Consider the following 21,780-nt stretch of genomic DNA (forward strand, 5'->3'; position numbering starts at 1 on the left):
CACAGCTCATGGCAGTGCCAGATCCTTAACCTACTGAGCGAGGCCAGGGATCAAACCCATATCCTCAGGGATACAGGGCTCGTAATCTGCTGAGCCACAACAGTAACTTCTAAACCAAATATATTTTAAATGAACTGTTTTCTAATTACATATTTATCTTAGTCATAATCTTTTGGCTCCTCCCAACTAATTTCTTTGCTTCTAATTTTTTTTTTTCTATTTAAGAATGTGCCTACAAGCAGAAAACCCCAAATCTGGAAGGAACTAGGTCATCATGTGAAGATCACTAATGTAGAATCAAGTAGTCTTGGACCTCCAGGCCAGGTGCTCAGTGAATTCATACACCCCAGAAGTGAGTGTAAACATGAACTAATCATGTGTCAGAAGTAACAGGAGCCAAAAAGTAGCATTAGGGTTTAAGAACTCTTTTATTTCTGAATCCACACTTTTAAATTTCATCTGAATGGTTAACTTCATGGTTTTTTTTACACATAGTTGATATTATAGCCTACATATTTTTTTGATATTGGGCTATTATCTTTGTGTATTGTAGAGCCTCAGTGCAGAGTAGGAAACATAACTGCTACTTAATAAGCATTTATTGAATAATGGTTAATTCTGCAGAAGCTATATTTATTGTAGTATTGGACACAGTCAAAGTAGAATGAAAAACCTAAATTACACTAGCGCTAGAACCACTTCTTTTGCTATTCTCATATTTGAGGGGTAAAATGATCCCACAAAATTTATATTATCAGATGCATTCCTCAATTAGTTTATATTTGTATAAATCAGATACCTTTTGTCAATCAAAAAAAATTGTACAGATTTCTTCTGAAAAGACATCACCCAAATAGTCAGCGATTTCTCCTTCTGTGGTTGGAGCCATACATAATGAATGTTCTCTGATGGCTGCAAGAGTTGTGAAGCTATAATTAATGTTTTAGAACCCAGTGGAGTTCGTTTAATCAAGTCTGTAATGGTGGTATTGACTGTAAAATCTAATGAAGTGATACTAAACATAGTTGATTTGAGATTGGAGTGGGAGTATTCAGAGACATGTTTGATGCCATTTGTACCCTAAAATATTGTTAAAGACAAAAGCACAATGGGTTAGGACGATGGGAAAACCTCCCTGTTTCTATATTGACAGTAACTTCTACTATTTTTGGATTAGGAAGTATCCTAAAATCCACTGTTCCAAACCTGTTTGCTTTCCCTGTAAGCAGGGACAAACTCAGGCTCTGAAGAATTAAACACAAATCTGAACCTTGAGGGTCTCATGTGAGATTTGAAAAACAAGCTTCTTATAAATTCTGTCTGCCATTACTGGACATTTAGTCCTAAAGTGAAAATAAATGACTGGATATGGTTATGCAAAGGCTGAGAGTTGACATGAGTACATGTATTGCGTTGAGAGGAGAAGGAAAGGAACTGACTTTGAGGAATGTATCAGAAGGCTTAAGAAAGATGTAGGAATTTCTCCAGCAACAAGATAAAGAAGAAAACAAAACAAAAATATCTAAAAAGGCAGCATGTGTATGCCGGAGATGTAACAGGAAAAAAAAAGATACTGTATTAGTTCAGGAGTCAAGATGAAAGAGTTCAGTCTAGTAGTAGTGCCTGTGTGAACTTTTAAGAGTAAATGACCTTGGCAGAAATTGTGAACAATAAACTGGATCTCTGCCGAAAGAAAATGCTGAGGCTAAAATCATGGTAATAGAGTGAGAGGCATGGAATAAAATGACTCAATACATTGAAACATAAAGCAGTTATCTGCAAATATTAGTATATGAAATAGATAGCTTGGAAAGCTTCATTGAAGGAGAGAAGAAATTTCGAAGATAATATCAGTAAGTAATGTAATAGTTTATTTCCATGTTATTAAAGAGTGCTCATAGCCTTAACATCCCAATCCATTAGTATAAATAAAATTGCAGAGGCATTTGCAGAGGCTGGAAAAGAGCAAGGAGGAATAAAGAGCTTAGGCACAAGATTTCTCCATCTTCCCAAGATAAAATTTCTCTGGTAAAAAAGCTTTCTTCATTTAGAGTGTCCTGAATTAGAATAAAGATCACATGCTTCTCTCTTTTCTTTGAAGTAGCTGAATATCCCAGATTACCCATCAGGTCTGTTATATTTGTATTAGGAAAAATCATACTTTTTAAAGCCAAAGCAAAATCTTAACATCTTGATTAGGTTGTCAGTATGTGTTTACATTACTGAGACAGATAAAGCAGATCAAGGGCAAAGAAGCAGTAATACATCCATCCTCAGGAAACTTACAGGTGTTGCCTAATTTATGTCTTCCTTCCTCTCTCTCTCCCTCACTTCTACCCTCCTTTCTTACCTCGTACCCACCTTTCTTCCTTCCTTCCTCCTTTCCTTCTTCCCTTCCTTCCTTCCAATAAAATACAGGATACCTGTTTAAACTTAAACTCCAAACAATCATTAATAATTTTTGGAATATAAGAATATTATATGCAATATTTGGGTCATGCTACAAATCATTTGCTGTCCACCTGAAGTTCAAATTCAGCTGGGCTTCCAGCTTTTTTTTTTTCTTTCAATTTTTTTCTTATTATGACAAACACGTATAACACATAAAAGCTATCATAACCATTTTTAAGTGTATAGTTCAATGGTATTAAGTACATTTATATTGTTGTGCAACTATCACCGCCATCCGTACTCAAAACTTTTAATCTTACAAATCTGAAACTCGGAATTCTTGTTATGGTGCAGTGGAAATGAATCTGACTAGTATCCATGAGGATGTGGGTTAGATCCCTGGCCTTGCTCAGTGGGTCAGGAATCCGGTGTTGCTGTGAACTGTGGTGTAAGTTGCAGAAATGGCTCCGATTCCACGTTGCTGTGGCTGTGGCACAGGCCAGCTGTAGCTCCGATTCGACCCCTAGCTTGGGAACTTCCATATGCTGTGGGTGTGGCCCTAAAAAGTCAAAAACAAAAACAAAAACAAACCCTGAAACTCTATCTATACCTATAAAACAGTAACTCACCATTCCTCCCTTTCCCACAAGCCCCTGGCAACCACCATTCTATTTCTGTCTGTCTGATTTTGACCACTTTACATTAAGTACCTGGTATAAGGTTGATGTAAGAGAATGTTTTGCCTTTGTTCTCTTCGAGGAGTTTGATGGTGTCTTGTCTTATGTTTACACCTTTATGCCACTTTGAGTTTATTTTTGTGCATGGTGTGAGGGTGTGTTCCAGTTTCATTGATTTACATGCGGCTGTCCAGTTTTCCCAGCATCACTTGTTGAAAAGATGGTCTTTTTCCCATTTTATATTCTTGCCTCTTTTGTCGAAGATTAATTGACTGTAGGTGTCTGGGTTTATTTCTGGGTTCTCTATTCTGTTCCATTGGTCAGGTCAGTCTCTGAAGGCGACAGATCTTTGAGGTGAAAGGGGCTGCAGGTGGTGCCTGTTCATGGACCCCTAGTGGTAGCAGGCCACATCCATCTCTGGCATCTAAGATGAGTGCTGTGGTTTTCCCCTGCCACCTGTAGACCAAGCAAGAGGCACCATGTCATGATTAGCCTGTCACTGCCTTCATCCCACCCAAGAGGTGCCTGGCCACCTACACACACTGTCCAAGAGGCACCCTATTGCCTGTAGCCTTTGCAAGTGGCGCCTCGCCATCTGTAGCCTGTGCTAGAGGTGCCCCACCCTCTGAGAGTTTGCATGTGTACAGGGACAGATGTTCCTGTGGAGGTCCACTCCTCCTCCTCTTACTCTGCTCAACAATGGCACCTTGCTTCTCCTGCAGGCCCATAACTCCTCCCAGGTTCCCTTGGCTCTACCTGCCCATGGGGTACTTCCCCCTAGCCCATGGGGTACTTCCCTGTAGCCCTTCAGGCTGTCTCCACACAGCTAACCCTAGTCCTCTCCCTGGCACTGACCTCCTGTATATGAGTCTCAGGGCCCAGCCCCTGCCTGAATGTCTCAGGCTGTGGTGTCCGGGGGCACTGGTACTGATGATCTGTGGGGCTCTCATTCTGCTTTTCCCTCCTTAGTCCTGCTGCCTTGCTTTCTCCATCACTTTGAGGTCTCTCTGTCTTGGCTGATCTCCCCATTGGTTAGGTGGCTTCCCAGGGTGTGGGTTCCTTTCCTATTTAACAGTTCCCTACCCAGTGTGCTAGTCTCATCTTGATTCCTTCTCTCTCTCCTTTTTTTCCCCCTTTTGTTCTACCCAGTTATGTGGAGGGTTTCTTGCCCCTTTTTTTTGGAGGTTTAAAGTGTTCTGTTCAGTAGATGTTCTGTGCGAATTGTTCTGCATGTAGATGGTTTTTTTTTTTTTTTTCTTTAATGTGTTTGTGGGAGAAGGTGAGAACCATGTTTTACTCCTCCACTGTCTTGATCCCTCCTGGGTTGCCTTTTTACAGGGTTGATAGTGTCTTTTAGTGTACTTAAGTTTTCAATTTTTGTGAGGTCCAATTTGTGCATTTTTGCTTTTGTTGCCTGTGTTTTTGGTGTCATATCCAAGAAATCACTGTCAAATCCAGGATCAATGAAGTGTTTGCCTTATGTTGTCTTGTAATTGTTTTATAGTTTTAGCTCTTATATTTACTTCTTTGATCCATTTGAGTTCATTTTTCTGAATGGTATTAGGTAAGTGTTCTTCTTCATTCTTTTGTATGTGAATATTCAGTTTTCATAGCACCATTCATTGAAAAGATGGTCTTTTCCCCCGCTTAATGGTCTTGGCCCCTTGCCCCATATTATGTGACCATGAATGCAAAGGTTTATTACTAAGATATTTATTTCTTACTATTGGTCTCTCTGTCTGTCTCTGTGCCGATACCACACTGTTTTGATTACTGTGGTTTTGTAGTTAAGTTTTCAAGTCAGGAAGTATGAGTCCTTCAATTTTGTTTTTATTTTTCAAGATTATTTTGGCTATTTGGGGGGTCCCTTGAGATTTCATATAACTTTTGGAACAGATTTTTTTTTTTTTAATTTTCCCACTGTACAGCAAGGGGGTCAGGTTATCCTTACATGTATACATTACAATTACAGTTTTTCCCCCACCATTTCTTCTGTTGCAACATGAGTATCTAGACATAGTTCTCAATGCTATTCAGCGGGATCTCCTTGTAAATCTATTCTAGGTTGTGTCTGATAAGCCCAAGCTCCCTATCCCTCCCACTCCCTCCCCCTCCCATCAGGCAACCACAAGTCTCTTCTCCAAGTCCATGATTTTCTCTGCTGAGGAGATGTTCATTTGTGCTGGATATTAGATTCCAGTTATAAGTGATATCATATGGTATTTGTCTTTGTCTTTCTGGCTCATTTCACTCAGTATGAGATTCTCTAGTTCCATCCATGTTGCTGCAAATGGCATGATGTCATCCTTTTTTATGGCTGAGTAGTATTCCATTGTGTATATATACCACATCTTCCGAATCCAATCATCTGTCGATGGACATTTGGATTGTTTCCATGTCCTGGCTATTGTGAATAGTGCTGCAATGAACATGCGGGTGCATGTGTCTCTTTTAAGTAGAGCTTTGTCCGGATAGATGCCCAAGAGTGGGATTGCAGGGTCATAGGGAAGTTCTATGTATAGATTTCTAAGGTATCTCCAAACTGTGGAACAGATTTTTCTATTTCTGCACAAAACGTCATAGAGATTTTGATAGGAGTTACATTAAATCTCTCTTTGGATAGTATTGACATCTTAACAATATTATGCCTTCCATTCCATGAAAATGGGCTATCTCACCATTTATTTATGTCTTTAATTTCAGCAATATATATATATATATATATATATATATATATTTTGTCTTTTTGCCATTTCTTGGGCCGCTCTCGCGGCATATGGAGGTTCCCAGGCTAGGGGTCTAATTGGAGCTGTAGCCACCAGCCTACGCCAGAGCCACAGCAACGCAGGATCCGAGCCGCGTCTGCAACCTACACCACAGCTCACGGCAACGCCGGATCGTTAACCCACTGAGCAAGGGCAGGGATCGAACCCGCAACCTCATGGTTCCTAGTCGGATTTGTTAACCACTGTGCCACAATGGGAACTCCCTTAGCAATATTTTTATAGCTATCATTGTATAAGCCTTTCACTTCCATGGTTAATTCCTAAGTATTTTACTCTTAGTGATGCTATTGTAAATTTAATTATTTTTCTTAATTTCCTTTTCAAATTGTTCATTGTAAGTATATAGATATGTAACTGATTTTTGTATATTGCTTCTGTAGCCTAACACTTTGCTGAATTTGTTTATTAGTTCTAGTAGGTTTTTTGTACATGGAATATTTAGGGTTTTCTACACAAGAGATCTATCATCTGTGAATAGGGGTAATTTTACTTTTCTCTTTTCCAATTTAGATGCCTTGTATTTCTTCCTGCTTAATTAATTTGTCTAGAACGTCCAATATTATGTTGAACAGAAGGCATGAAAGCAGGAATCCTTCGCTTATTCCTGATCTTAGAGAAAGAGCATTCAATCTTTCATTATTGAATATGATGTTCACTATAGGTTTTGAATATGTGGCTTTTATTATATTGAGGTGATTTCCATCTATCCTTAGTTTGTTGAGTATTTTTATCAGAAAAAGTGTTGGCTTTTGTCAGGTTTTTTTCATGTTAATTGAGATGGCCATATTTTTTTTTTTCCTATTTCATTTTGTGGATGTTGTGTATTACATTGATTGATTTTTATATTTGGATTATTCTTCGATTCCAAGAATAAATCCTACTTGGCCATGTTATACTGTTGCCTAATTTCTTTGTGTTTTTGGTTTTATTAGTTTGCTTGTTTTTGTCACTCTGAAGACAAAACGTAGCCTATTACCTGCGGTGGGGAGAAGAATGAATGTTACTTGTGCACTGCTTTAGCACAAGGTTAACCATTTGTTAATTTTGAGCAATGACCAAATAAATAAAATAATCTGTGGAGGAATTAAACTTTAGTTTTATTGGTCTTTTATATTTTATTTGAAGTCTTATCTATTTAACGTTATATTAAAACTGGTAATCTTTGACCTTTTAATTCATTTTTTTTCTTTTTTCTTTTCATGGCCACTCTTGCAACATATGGAAGTTCCTGGGCTAGGGGTACAGTTGGAGCTACAGCTGAGGCCTATGCCATAGCCACAGCAATGCAGGATCCGAGCTGCATCTGCGACCTTTGCTGCAGCTTGTGGCAGCACCAGATCTTTAACCCACTGAGCAAGGCCAGGGATCAAAGCCACAACCTCATGGACACTATGTTGAGTTCTTAACCTGCTGAGCCACAGAAGGAACTCCTGAATTTGTTTTATTTTTAACCTTTTATTTTTGTTTTTTATCTTCTTTTAGCTGTTTTAGTAATAATTACCTTAATATTTTTGATATATTGACAAATTTTTTCTCTCATTAGTCTCATATATTTTATTAATCTATGATTTGCTTTTATAATAACCATCAAGAAGCACAGGGAGAGAGAGTAGAGGGGAAGCGCTCCACCTAAATCATAAGAATCAGGTCCTTTTTCCTCAGTTGAAACCTCGGATCTTTCCTAATGTTTCTATTAGACCTTTCACACTTGGATTATCAAAAAGCCTCCTCTCAAGAGACCTGGGAGACTCATAATCTATCTCTTCTTAGTGTTATAATTCTTGTGCAGATGATATAATCAGCATTTTACACTAACCTCACCTTATATGACCATTTGCTGGTTTAACGTTTCTGGATTCTTCTTGTTTGCCTGCTCTCTCTGGATATGAACACACAAACACGCACAGACACACACACACAGACACACGCACACACATACCTTGAGTCACTCTCCTCTGAAGTTACTACTTCCCTTGCAGCACTTTTCAAGCAGTGGGTGTTTTTCTCCCCTAACCCTTACGCAATGGGACCAGGATGTGAGAAAGGCATTCCCCTGAACATCCTATTCCTCCTTTTTAAGCCCCTTCCCCCCCCCCACTTTGGTGCTCATGCCATCAGATGAGCAGTATTCTTTGGGTTGCTCTCACCTACTGATCCTGGTTTCAGTTTCCCTCATACCTAGACAACTTTTGCCCCTGGATCACTGTCACTCTCTCTAATGTAATCATTGTCTTAATTATCTGTTGTTGGACTAGTTACATAATTTGTGAGCTCAATACAAAATGAAATATTTCAAAAACTATTAAGAATTGCAAAGCAATGACATCAGAGCATTAAATCAAGTACAGGGCCCTTCTGAGCCCAAGTCCTTGTGTGATTACACAGGTCACACCCATGAAGCTGGCACTAACTATTGGTTGGGAACCATTATTCACCTGCCCTCCCATTTTCATGAATGAAGGAATTTGTAACCTGTCTCTGAGATAAGAAGTACTAGTAAATGCTTCTTGTCTCTCTCTCTACACTTTGAACTTGCTCTTTAACAGGAGAAAAGAGTAGCAGAGCTGATTAGTAAGAGATTACATCCCTTGGACCACATTCATCAGCGGGTGGAGTTAGTGTGTGCTAAAGGTGATTGCTCTTGCCTCTTTGTCCTTTTTGTTTGCTTCTGATTGGGCTCAGGGAAGTCACCTTTCTTTTCCAGTGTTCATGCAGTGAACAAAATATTTTCTTATTGTCCCAACATTTCAGGCCAGTAATTTGGGTCTGACATCCTAAATTAGGGAGAGAGAGAGATTATGAGACCCTAACTTCATTCTCAGGTTTAAGCCCTGTCTGTCAGTACAGCTTACCTAACAATCCTGTGCATTGAAAGCTGTTGAATACTCACCTAACCCACAAGTAAAGTTGATACTTTGATCCCCATGTGGCTCCTACTTCTTTGTCAGTATTTTCTATAAATATTAGAACATACAAGCTTACACTATGATACTTTCAATCTAGGCTTCTTGGTGATGAAGTTTTGTCCTGAAACATGGCCAACTGGCCTAATATTTTCCTTTCAGAGACTTAAATTAAAAAAAAAATGTCTGCCACATTTATAGCTTTAGACCTTGCTATCTCTGACTGGCAGGGAAAACAATTTTGGCAGAGGTGAGCACGAATTGACCCTCTTTGTTTCTGACAACCTCAGGGAAGGAAAAACATGACTGATAATAAGAGGTGGTTGCTTCAGGGCCAGCCCAGCTGACAGTCCCAGTCAAGCAATGGCTTCGGTCTTAGGGTCTTTTTTGACAAGTAATAATCTCTAAGCAGGCAGGAAGGACAACACCAGAAGTTTGTGTTTTTTGAAAGTAAAGAAAATTTCTATTTATCATTCCCTAAAGCACTCTCTCTGTATTGACTGAGGGACTTGTAAGAATCCACCCTGTGAAACATCTGTATTTATTTGCAGGTTGTTGTTGGGGTGGTTGGTAGTTTATTATATTACAGATATATTACCCGTGCCCCAGATATTCTTATTTATTTAGATGCAGTTGAATAATTTACTTCTGTTATTAGAATCAGTAATATTTGTGCTCCTCATGACACTGATTACTCCTGGCATTGGCCATAAGCAACTAAAGCTTCAAAATCTCTATCCCACCTCTCACAAAGTAAGGGTTCTACATTGTGTAAGTGAATTTAATACTGTCGTTAACTTACCTTTTATCTTTATTTTTCTCCTTTTTCTCATCTTCAGCTTCTTGTTTTAGATTTGATGGATTTGGAATTGCATTTCAACATGTCACTTTAAATCCTTAGTAGAATAGGGAAAGTTATCTATAAATAAATAGAGAAGGAATCATGAAAACACAGAACAAGATTAGTTGATCTTTACACATAGAATTTAAGTCACAGAGATTTGAAATCATGTGGGTATGAGAGGAGGCACTGGAAATTTAACATTTTAATTCCAAGCTCCATTATCTGTCATTTCTGTGGCCTTGTACATGTCTCATAATACAGATTTCTACGCTGAAAAATTTTAGGGATTTGACCTAATGTTCAGAGGCAATGTGAGGACTAATTTCTTCATGTGCAATATAAATTTTAAAGCTTAGATTCATGGATAGTACATGAGTACTGTTAACTACAATTTTGGGAGATAGGCAGGCTGGTGCTCTATACAAAATCCACAAATTGAATATTACCTGTGCCCCATTAGGGTCCCTTAAATTGTAATACACGTCATTCCACTGGGTAAAGCCATCTTGTAATGACTGGTAGCTGGGGCTTTTCTGAGTTGATTTAAAACTTACAATGATTTTCACCAAAGTATTTCCTTCTTAATTTTTAGCTCTACTTCAGAGATATTATTTAGCAATATAACAATGCACTCCCTGATTCTAACCACTATGGTTGAATACACAGAAGATGCTCACCAACATTTTGTCTGAAACCTCTCCTTTTCGATTAGCTGTCAACAAGAGACCATCTCTGTTTTAAATGAAACTAAGTCAATTATCGTTGATGCTTCAGGTTTTCTTTCGTTTTATGGGCTCCAGGGCATTAAGATAATGATTGTGCTTCCCTCCTTACAGAAGAGTCATGATGTCCACTCTTTTTCACTTAACATTTAGATTTTTGACTCCATAAACTGTTTAACATGTTCAACTCCTCGCAGCTTAGTTCAGCAAAGGTAATTCAGGTCTGTTTAAAATATAACAGCAGAAACCAGGAATTTGGCATGATATGTATAGTAGGTTCTTTCCTTTAGTAGAATCAATACCCTTTTACGCATATTAATTTATTGTCTATTATCTAAGCCCCTACAAGGTGAACTAAGGACCGTATTTGCTCATTTTGAGAGGCATCAAGAGGCTTAGATGAGGTCAGAAAGTCCTGGATGAGTAAAGAATGTTAACTCTATTCTGCCTGTGTTTGTGGGAAATCAGCCAACTAGACCATTTGGTTTCCTGGGACAGTGCCCTGTAAACAGTGGTCTTTAAAATATAGGCTTTACAGCTGCATTAGCTAATAAAAACTTTGTACTTTTTAAAAGTTCTTGTTAGGATCCCTTGTGCTTAGTTACTTGAAAACGTTGTAGACATAATTTCATGCAACAGATCAGAATAGTTCTTTGAAAATTAAAAAAAAATGGCCTTTACAATATTTAGTAAGCCAGAAAGACCAAATATGTATACCTTCTTTTTTAAAATCAAAAGATCTTCAGTGCTCCACTGGTAAATAGCATATTTTATTTCCAGTTTTATGAGCACTGACATAAACTTTCATAAACCTCACTTTGTTATTTATTAAATTAAAACAATGACTAAAATTTTTTTCATTGATGTTTCTCATGATATACATCCAGTCATAATGCTTAACGTGGATTAAATATAATTTGATTTAGTTTAGTCATCCTGTGTTTACAATCTCAATGTGTTTCAATGAGTTTAAAGATACAAGTATTAGGAGGCAAGTTTTGGAGATAACTTCATAGCTGTATTGGCTTTGGGCAGTCTACTTTGTTCTTAGTTTCATTTTCTTTACCTATATAATGTGTAATAATTATCCTTATATCCCAAAACTGTAGTAAGGTTTAGAGGAGATAATCTGTATAAAACATATAGCATTAGCATTTGGCATATCATATAAACTCAATAAGAGGTAGCTATTATGCATAATCTAGTTTAATAAAGAAACAGAATGCTATTCATTGACAAACTACTTAATCTTCGTTTTAAGTTCTACATGCCATTTAAATGTTGTGGTTACTATTCTAATATTACTATGACAAATGTGTGGTTGGTCACTGTTACATAATTGGGATACAGCACTTATAATCAAACAAAGTTCTTGCTCTCCGGGATCTAAGCTGGAACTACATCAGTGCCAAAGTGACTTTTATTTACTGCCTCCTTGTGCACATGAGTGAGAATTTCTATATAGTAGATGCAAAAAAAAAAAAAAAAAAAAAAAGAAAATTCTAGGTTATAGGGTACATATTTGTATTTAGTTCAAATAAGCACTATTAAAATATTTGCATAGTGTTTGTACCATTTTACACTCCTACAAGCAATGTATGAAAATTCTAGTTGTATTGTATCTTTGCCAACACTTGATATTATAAGACTTTTAGATTTTAGCCCTTCTGGTGTCCAGTGGCATATTATTGTGGTTTTCTTTTTTGTCTCTCTAAATAATATCTCTTGTTTAACATAGGCTGCTATTTTTTAAACTTTTTTTTTGGTCTTTTTAGGGCCGTGCCCATGGCATATGGAGGTTCTCAGGCTAGGGTTCCAATTGGAGCTGTAGCCGCCGGCCTATACCATAGCCACAGCAATGTGGGATTTGAGCCACATCTGCGACCTACACCCCTACACCACAGCTCACGGCAGCGCTGGATCCTTAACCTACTGAGTGAGGCCAGGGATCAATCCCATGTCCTCATGGATACGAGTCAGGTTTGTTAACCCCTGAGCCACGACAGGAACTCTTGAAGTTGCTAATTTTAATGGAGATAAAGCTATTAATATTTTTATAAGGGTAATGTTTATTTTCCTAAGAGATTTCAAAAAATCTCTGCCTAAATTATTGTCATGAAAATATTATTTTTCATATCATTGTCCCCCAAATTTGTTGTTTTACCATTTACATTTAGATCTGTAATTCATATGGGATTGTATGGTGTGAGATAAAGGGTTAAGATACAAGTTTTTCTCATACGGGTTTAAAATTGATCCAGTGTTATATATTTAATCATCTATCCTTTTTCCACTGATGTTCATCACTGTATTTTTTTATAAATGTACAAATAAATAGTGTTCTGTTTCTGGGATTTCTACTCTGTTTTACATATTTCTTTTTCTACAGACAGTCCCACCATCTTAATTGTTGTAGCTTTATAATAGGTCTTGATATCTGGGAATATCCATTTCTAACACTTTGTTCTTCAAGAAAGAAGATTGTTTTAGGTATGCCTTTGGCATTTCTAAATGAATGTTAGAATTAACTTGTCAATTTCCACAAATATATCTGCTAAAATTTTGCTCTCTATTAATTGAATCCATACGTAAATTTGAGGAGAATTGACATTATGACAATATTGAGTATTCCAATTCATGAACATGACATAGCCCTCTTTTAGATTATCTATAGTTTTTATAACAATGTCATAGTTATTTGTGTAAAGCTCCTGCATATTACATTTATGGTTGTATTTATTCATAGGTAGTTGATGCTATTTTAACTATTATTTAAAAAATTTCATTGTATGTTCATTTGTTGCTTTCATGTAGAAGTAAAATTGATTTTTGTGTATTGATTTAATTTCCAGTGACCTTAGTAAATTCATTTATTAAATCTAATAATTTATCTGAAGATTCTTTTGAATTTGTTTGTAAATAAGATGGCAATTTTCTTTCTTTTTAGTTCTTAATCCTTCATTTTCCCTGCCTTAGTGCCTTGCTAAAACCTGCTTACCACATTAAATAGAAGTGGTGCTAGCAGTCAGTTTTGTCTCATTCTTGTAAAAACCTTCCATCTGTCACCATTAATTTGCTGTATTTTGTTGCTACTTTTTATTAAATTACAGATATTCTCTTATATTTCTCATTCGCTAAGAGTTTTTAGCATGAATAGATATTAAATTTGTCAAATGCTTTCTCTGCATCTCTGAAGATAATCACATGATTTTTCTCCAATACTCCTGTTAATGTGTTGAATCATATTGATCCATTACTTAGTATACAATCCAACCTTTCATTCTTGGAATAAATTCAAGTTGGTCATGGTGAATTATCATTTTTATTTATTACTAGATTCATTTTGCTAACATTGTATTTAAGATTTTTACTTTTTTGTTGATGAGAGAAAATGGTCTCTAACTTGCTTTCTTGTACAGCCTTGTAGTTTTTGTTGTCATGATCCCTCCAAATTCAAAGTATAAGTTGGGAAGTATTTCCTTTTCTTATGATTTGGAAAAATTAATGAAGATTAGTGTTATTTTTTCTTAAATGTTTGGAAAATATGTTGGTTCTAGGGCTTTCTTTGTGAGTATACTCATTTTTAGGGTGTATTTTCTTATTTGCTTTATTTTTGACACAGATCTATTAGCAATTAAAGAAAGCAGAGGATTTATAAACATAGTAGTTCCACAACATAAGAGTGAAGATATTTCTAGAATTTTCGTATGAATACATATGTATGTGTTTATTTATGCATTTAATCTATTTTTAATAATGGTTTTTATTTTTTCTTTATAGCTGGTTTACAGTGTTCTATCAGTTTTGTACTATACAGAAAGGTGACCCAGTCACACTAAATACATTTAATCTAAATTTGAGCAGCTGCTCAATATGCAGGCTCTGAAGAATCATTGGTGATTTTTTTATCAAGGATGTGAAATGTCCCACTACATAAAGCATTTTACACAGGTTATATTGGTGGTAATGTGTCCAAGGAATTGAATAGGGTGGAAATTAGAGGGAGGGAAACCAGTGTGGGGCTATTGTAATAATCCACACATAAAGTACCAAAGACTTGACTTTAGATAACAGTTGTAGAAATAATTAAGCAGAGAGAATGTTGGTAAAGGAAGAAGCAATAGGATCTGTTGGCTGATTGAAAGTCAAAGGTGAGGAAGGAAAGAGTTCAACTTGACGAGAAGACTTGATTCTGGGTGATAAGAAACCAAGATAGTAAAAGGACTCCCCAAGACAGAATAGTTCTTCATTCTCATAAAGTTGCTGATATTCATCAAACTCCACTCTCTGCATTTTCTTGCTATTTATTTTTATTTCAGGGCCTTGGTATCAGACTTGGAATTTAAGTCTTAGAAGCTGGGTCACTGTAATATACCACAGAGAAACTGTATATTTTAATCAAAAACAGGTAGGCAAGACTATGTTAGAAGGCAATTACCCTTTTAACTGTCATCTTCTCTACTCTGATGGTATTTAATTCTGAGCTTCACAGGCAGAAATCATTAATAGCTTATCTCCCTCACATGTGTGCAAAGGAAGAAAAACGGATAAAAATTTAATATTGTAGTGGACTAATTATAGCAACTAAATTTGATGTTGGTAATTAAAAATCTACATAACAAAAAAGCATCAACGTATAATTGCAGATGGGCATGATTACACTGAAGAGAAATTTATCCATCTGGACTATGGTACTATCATGAGAAGTCATAATAAAGGGTAGATAATTTAGGCTGTATTCAATATCTAAATTTGTATACTTGAAGTATAAATGTTGACCAAATAATAAATTAATGTCAGTATTTTGTGTTGTTCAGTGTGCCATACATTTTGATATTAGCTAATGAAAAAGTAATTTATCATTGCACTATGTACGCTATCTTTTTGAGGGTATCATACCAATGTATAATGAGAAAAGCTACAAAGATTTGGTCTATAAGTGTTAATTTATGACCTTTACAGCAGTAAACATTTTCTAGCTTCTGGCCCAGAGATTTAACAGTGGCGAACCCTTCCATTACCCTTGTTCTAAGTGATTGCTACTCTCTCCTCAATGACTGAATTTAGATTTTTCATTCTGCAGGGCACCACAAATGTCCACTCAACTTGACAGGAAGTTTTCATAAACTAACTTAAATAAAAATATTAAGAGCTTCTGTGTATTCCAAGCTTACTATAATGCCTAGCGCCCTCCACAGTTGTTTCATTTTGTCCTTATTTAAACCCCATTTTTCAGGTAAGGAGACTGAGACTTGACAAGTCTCATCCCTTGCCATTGTCTGAGTGTTGGGACATAGCAGAGGAAAGATGTAAACTGGAATCTTCTCGACTCTAGCGCCGGCGTTTTCACTGTTGTTACTTACATGTGATACCATCCCTCCATGTGGTCAGTTTTTTAAATTAGCACTTATTTTTCTCATCTTTGTAATAAGGTTATAGGCCTCTTTAGAGCTGGACATGTCTTACTCATCTGTGTAAAGGAGAGGTGATGGTGTTGGGTATTAGAACATCATGGCCCTATCTGTATGCCTTCTGTGAGTTCCAAAATGCCTGACATACCTAAAGGAATGAGGAGCCAGGCTGTGAGTCATGGGGGGATATGTATGAGCTTAAGAGGCCACGAAGACTCTTGGGAAAGTTTAGGGTCTTTGGAAAGGAGGACAGAGACTCTCAAGCTTGGGTGGAGAACAGCAACAGTGGAGAGACTATTCTGAATATGTGAGAGGCCGTGTTACTCAGGTTGTGTCTCACTCAGCACTGCTCAGGGGCTGGCCATTGACCTCTTAAAAGTTCTGAGGAGAGAAAGCTGTAACAAAGCAGAGATGTATAGTATTTGAATATCTGAGAACCATGAGCATATAGGGCCATGGCGATGATAATAGGAGGAGTAGTAATAGTAATAGTAAGAACATAGTAATAATAGTAGTTCTCAGTTTTCCTCACTTGTAAAATGGGAATATCTCAGTTTTAATCAGAATTAAATGTATATAAATGTTTTTGTTTGTTTTACTGTTGAAGAAATTGAAGCTCAGGGTGGCTAAGTAAATGTTTTAAAATCTCACGAGCATCATTTGGCAGATGATTCCATGACTCTTGGCCATCTTCATTATCTATCTCTTAGTGCTGCTGTGTGACTCTGGAGTGCAAAGAGTATTCTGTCCTCCCTAGAGAATGGAATGGAGGAGCAACCGCTTCTTATGGATGGCAGGTGATGTCGCAGCTCCACCCAGGTAATTTATCCATTTTTAACCTATGTTGGGAACAGCAAGGTTGCTTTCATGTGCTTGTGAGAGCTTCTCATGGTTAACGGGAGATGGCATTTGGAAGTACATGTGAAACAGTCCCTGGAGCCTTCCCAAATTATGAGGGATTTGAAAAGGACCAGAGCTTCTCAAATTCTGTAGATGGGATGAATCTGGAGAAAATATTCTTATTGTGCCTAATTGTATATTTGCATTTACAGCCATGGACCTAGAGGTGAGTGCTCAGGAAACAATTTGTTGAACTGAATGTTACCAGAAGGAAGATCAACTTTCCTTCTGTGATCGGAAGCCCTGCCCATCAAGTTCGGAGCAGAAATGGAAGCCACTTTAGAGATTTTAAATAAAGAGGAATTTAATACAGGGAATTAGGGGCTTGCAAGATTGTTGGAGGCTAAAGGCTGTGTTATAGACTGGCCTCTAGTTCTAATTCTCAGAACCATACAAAACTGACCTGCTAGGGGAGGTTCTAGGAGCTGCAAATCCCTGAGGCCACCCTGGAACCAAACAGAATCAAGACCTTGACACAGCTGCTTCTGTCCCTTTGCTTCAAGTGCATCTCTTGCCCAGGAAGCTAAAGAATGGACATCTTTGCTGAGATTCAGGGCCTAGGGAGCCAGGTCAGGGAGTGTTGCTGCTTCTACTGTCTCCAGGTAGCTTCTCTACACTCAGAAGCCAGAGAACGGGCACTGGACTGCTGCTACAGAGATACCTCATTTTCTTTTTTTTTCTTTTTTCTTTTTTTTTTTTTTTTTTGCTTTTTAGGGCCGCACCTGCGGCACATGGAGGTTCCCAGGCTAGGGGTCAAATTGGAGCTATAGCTGCCGGCCTACACCACAGCCCACAGCAATGCCGGATCCTTAACCCACTGAGTGAGGGCAGGGATCAAACCCACAACCTCATGGTTCCTAGTCAGGTTCATTTCTGCTGAGCTGTGATGGGAACTCCCAGAGATACTTCATTTTCTGCAACCATGTTGGCCAAAAGAAACAGGAATAGGCAGAAAGACGGCCTTCGCTTTCTTTCTTACAATGTGCATTCAACTTGAACTGCAGAGGAACCTAGGAAATGTAGCTTGTAGTTTTCCAATATCTACAATAGAAGGAGACACAAATGGAGGTTGAGTAAACAATTTCACATTGTCGAGGTCAAAGGCAAGCCACTCAACTTCTCAGGCTCAACATTTTCATTTAAAAATGAGGATAATAATAACAGTATGTATCAGCAAATGTTGTTGGGGTAAAACCAGACAATAAAAAGATGCATAGTTTGGAATTCCCATTGTGGCTCAGTGGTAATAAACCCAACTAGTTCATAGGTTTGATCCCTGGCCTTGCTCGGTGGATTAAGAATCTGGCATTGCTGTGCCTTGTGGTGTAAGCCAGCAGCTACAGCTCCAATTCAACCCCTAGCCTGGGAACTTCCATATACCATGGGTGCAGCCATAAAAATAAATAAATAAATAAATAAATAATAGTTTATCAAACAGTAAATCAAATTTGGAAGCACTTATTCATCTGTGATCTGTAAATCATGAATTCAGCAGGTGAGCACATGGGATGGATAACCAAACAGAATGGACAAAAATTCTGCCTGAGGAGCTTAACTTCTAACAGGGAAATAGGGTTAACAAAACTAGATAATATAAATAAGTAAATTATATAGTATTTTAGAAGGGTAAAAGGCATGAGGATGAGGGGAAGAGCATATGTGAGGAATGCCAGCTGTAGGGGAGGCCTCACTGGGAAGATGGGATTTGAGAAAAGGCTTGAAGAGGTGCAGGAGTGTGCCAATAAATGCTAAGAAATTTTAGGGAAGAATTTCAGTGAAGGCACTGAAGATGCTGCATGCCTGGCACATTCAAAAAAAAAAAAAAAAAGGCAGTCAGGCACTGTAGCTGGGGAACAGAGTAGAAAGGGCAGGGGATGAGGGGGTTTATGGGACAGAGGGCTCATAAATCACTGCAAAGCCTTGAGCTCTTTCTCTGAGTGAGATGTGAAGCCCTTGGAGAATTCTAATCAAAGGGAATGAGATCCTGCTTATGCTGTAAAGCATCACCCTGGCTGCTGAGTTGGGAAGAGGCGGACACACATCCTCACCCCATGATACATAATAATATAGTCATCAATGCCTAATTTGTTCAACAGATACTTATTAAGAACCTATAATATGCCAGACAGAGTATTGTGTTCTGGAGTGCTGTGGTCAGCAAGGTCAATGCCAGCTCTGAGTGAGATGTGAAGCCCTTGGAGAATTCTAATCAAAGGGAATGAGATCCTGCTTATGCTGTAAAGCATCACCCTGGCTGCTGAGTTGGGAAGAGGCGGACACACATCCTCACCCCATGATACATAATAATATAGTCATCAATGCCTAATTTGTTCAACAGATACTTATTAAGAACCTATAATATGCCAGACAGAGTACTGTGTTCTGGAGTGCCGTGGTCAGCAAGGTCAATGCCAGCTCCACCAGTGAATTTTAGTCTATGACAGGAAAGCAGGGTCCTAAGGGTATAGGACAGAAGGTCTGGAGCCATGATAGGCTTTGAGGATGCGGGAGAGTATGGGGGAGAGGTGGAGGCTGCATCAGGATGGTACGACAGTGCTAAATCCAATACAGTCCCAAAGCTATTCCAAGTTTTTTGAAAAGATATCCTATATATAAGCTACACTTAACAAATCATGATGTTCAGTGGAGTGAACTGGAAAGTGTGTGGACATCTCACATGATGGTCATCAGGCAATCATTCAGAATTAGCTGAAGAATAGAAAGGAAATATTATATTTATTATCCCACCAGGTGGTACAGAGCCCCCTATAGCATTATATACCCGCAGTTATACAGGCTTACTCTGCAATTATCTAATTGTGTGATTTCTACTCTTTGGGTAATCTTATCTTGTAAGATTTTATCATTCACATTTACCCTGCCTAAGCCATTGAGATAATTCCTATGTCTTAATATACAGGCTTGTATAACAGCAGACTCGTTAACACCCCTCCCCACATGCAAACACACCATTTTTGGAGCTGTTTCACAGATATGTCTTTTTATTCTCTCTTCTGTAAAAATCTTTATTTTTAGTCACAAGAATAAAGGGCTTCATTAACTATTATGTGTTTTAGATCTTAGTAGAAAAACATCCTCTCCCCACAATTTAGATAATGTAAATATAAATAGCTTTTTTTTAAGTGTAAAGAAAATACTGGATGATTATAAGCTATCACCTATCAGATGACTGGGGTTATGGGTATTTGGAAGTTTAATTTTCTTTTGCTCCCTTTCTTTAAAGTGAGCCCTTCTGATTGGGTGGGAAGAGGTCAGCCACAGGCTTTATTTTTGGGGGAGGTGTAAGAAGTGTTTAGAGAGTTGATCACCTCTAGGCTTAAATAAATCAGTAAATACTTGATGTTCTAAAGCATTGCTTCAGTAATATACAGGTTCTGTTGGCACACACAAATTCTTGTATATATATCAGGGCTGGGGTTAGAGTGAGGCAATGGAGAGTTGCCCAAGGTGCAAAATTTAAGGAGGCACTCACTCTCAGGGAGAGGTAAGTAGGGTGTCATTTCTGAAAGTTTCTGTCCAATCCTGTACTTGCAAAGCTTCCTTAAGAATTGCACACCCCAGGTGCCTTGCTCGCTTTACCCTAGTCTTATCTTCTGATTGCCAACTAATCATATTGGCAATATAAAGCCTTCATACTTAGGTTTATACGCTTCAGTCCAGAAGGATGTTCTCTGTTGGATCCTCCAATCCACCCAGTAAATATTTACGTATCTCTTTTCCTTTTAAGACCCTGCCCATGGCTTTCCTCCTAAATGCTGCCACCCTGACCCCATTTACATCTCCAGAGCACTGGGCATGGACCCTTGTTTGTTTGCCCATCTTTCTTCAAATTTCAAAGTCTTTGAAGAAAGGGGTGATGTTGTATTTGTGTTTTTGTACCTAGCATCCCAGCCCAGGGTTCTATACATAATAGTCCTTCAAAAAATGTTTAGTGAATGTTTAGTGAATAAATGAAAAAGTACTGCAGTCAAAAAGCATGCTATGTGTAGAAGCATCCATTCTGAGCCCAGCCACTTTTTAAAGGCAGATCTCCTGCCAGATGCAAATGAATCTAATTGTGTTCCACATAGGGACAATTTGCCATTACTGTCTGTTGACTGTGTAAGTGAAATAAAGTAAAAAAATGAGTTCTAGAAAAGAGATACCTAAAAAGTCAGGCGCATTATTATCTAAGGCTTAGCCAGCTGTCAGCTAATTACCTTAGCCACAGGTTCTAAAGTAAACACAGATGCCTCAGAAGTAATTACCACCAGAAAGCAAAACCACTTCCGCCACAGACTAGAAGGCAGTCTTGGGTGGCTCTTTGTAAGGGGATAAGGACAGGCTGGAGAAAGCCCAGAGACAGATGGAACAGGGAGGGACTCAGGAATCTTGATGGGATGTAGGGAGGGGGGCACAATTTAAGAAAGGATTTTTTTTTTGTCTTTTTTATTTATTTATTTTTTCCACTGTACAACATGGGGACCAAGTTACACATACATGTGTTGTTTAATGGGAAGGATGATGTCCTTTTTTGAGGGGCTGCTGTGTGAAAGGGGATTTAGAGTTTATCCGAGTCATTACAGAGACCACTACCAGCACTTATAAAGCAAAAATACAATCAGACAATAAAAAAGCAAAACATTTACTGAACATCAGTCTATTTTCTGAAAAATTGTACATTTCTTATACTAGCCCTTCTCCAGGGTAGGCACTGTAACCTTGATTGTATAAATGAGGAAATCAGAGGTGAAGGGAGTTGTATTACTTGTCCAAGGCTGTGCAGGGACTAAATGGAGATTCAAATTATTTGTCACAGAGTCTGTGCTCTGTCTCTGTGTTACTCTGACGTCATTAACCGTCTGATGGGACTGTCCATGAGAAATGGGTCTCCCAGTCCACCCTTGCATTGGTGGACCTCTTTACAGTTTACAAGGCACTTCTATACCTATTATGATAAAAGCTTCTGAAACAGGTGTAAAAAGGAACTAAATGTTACCACAGAACTGACCTGTTCTCAGGTACACAGCCAAGTGTTAGCAGAGCTGGGACTCTAGCTTTAAGTGGTTCTCCAGCTATGCATGGATACTTCTCTGCAAGAACTTTTATAGGATGTTGGGAGGCTGGATTTGCGGCAAGCTGCAAT

Source organism: Sus scrofa, chromosome 5 (assembly GCF_000003025.6).
Source record: "Sus scrofa isolate TJ Tabasco breed Duroc chromosome 5, Sscrofa11.1, whole genome shotgun sequence".
Taxonomy (NCBI): Eukaryota; Metazoa; Chordata; class Mammalia; order Artiodactyla; family Suidae; genus Sus; species Sus scrofa.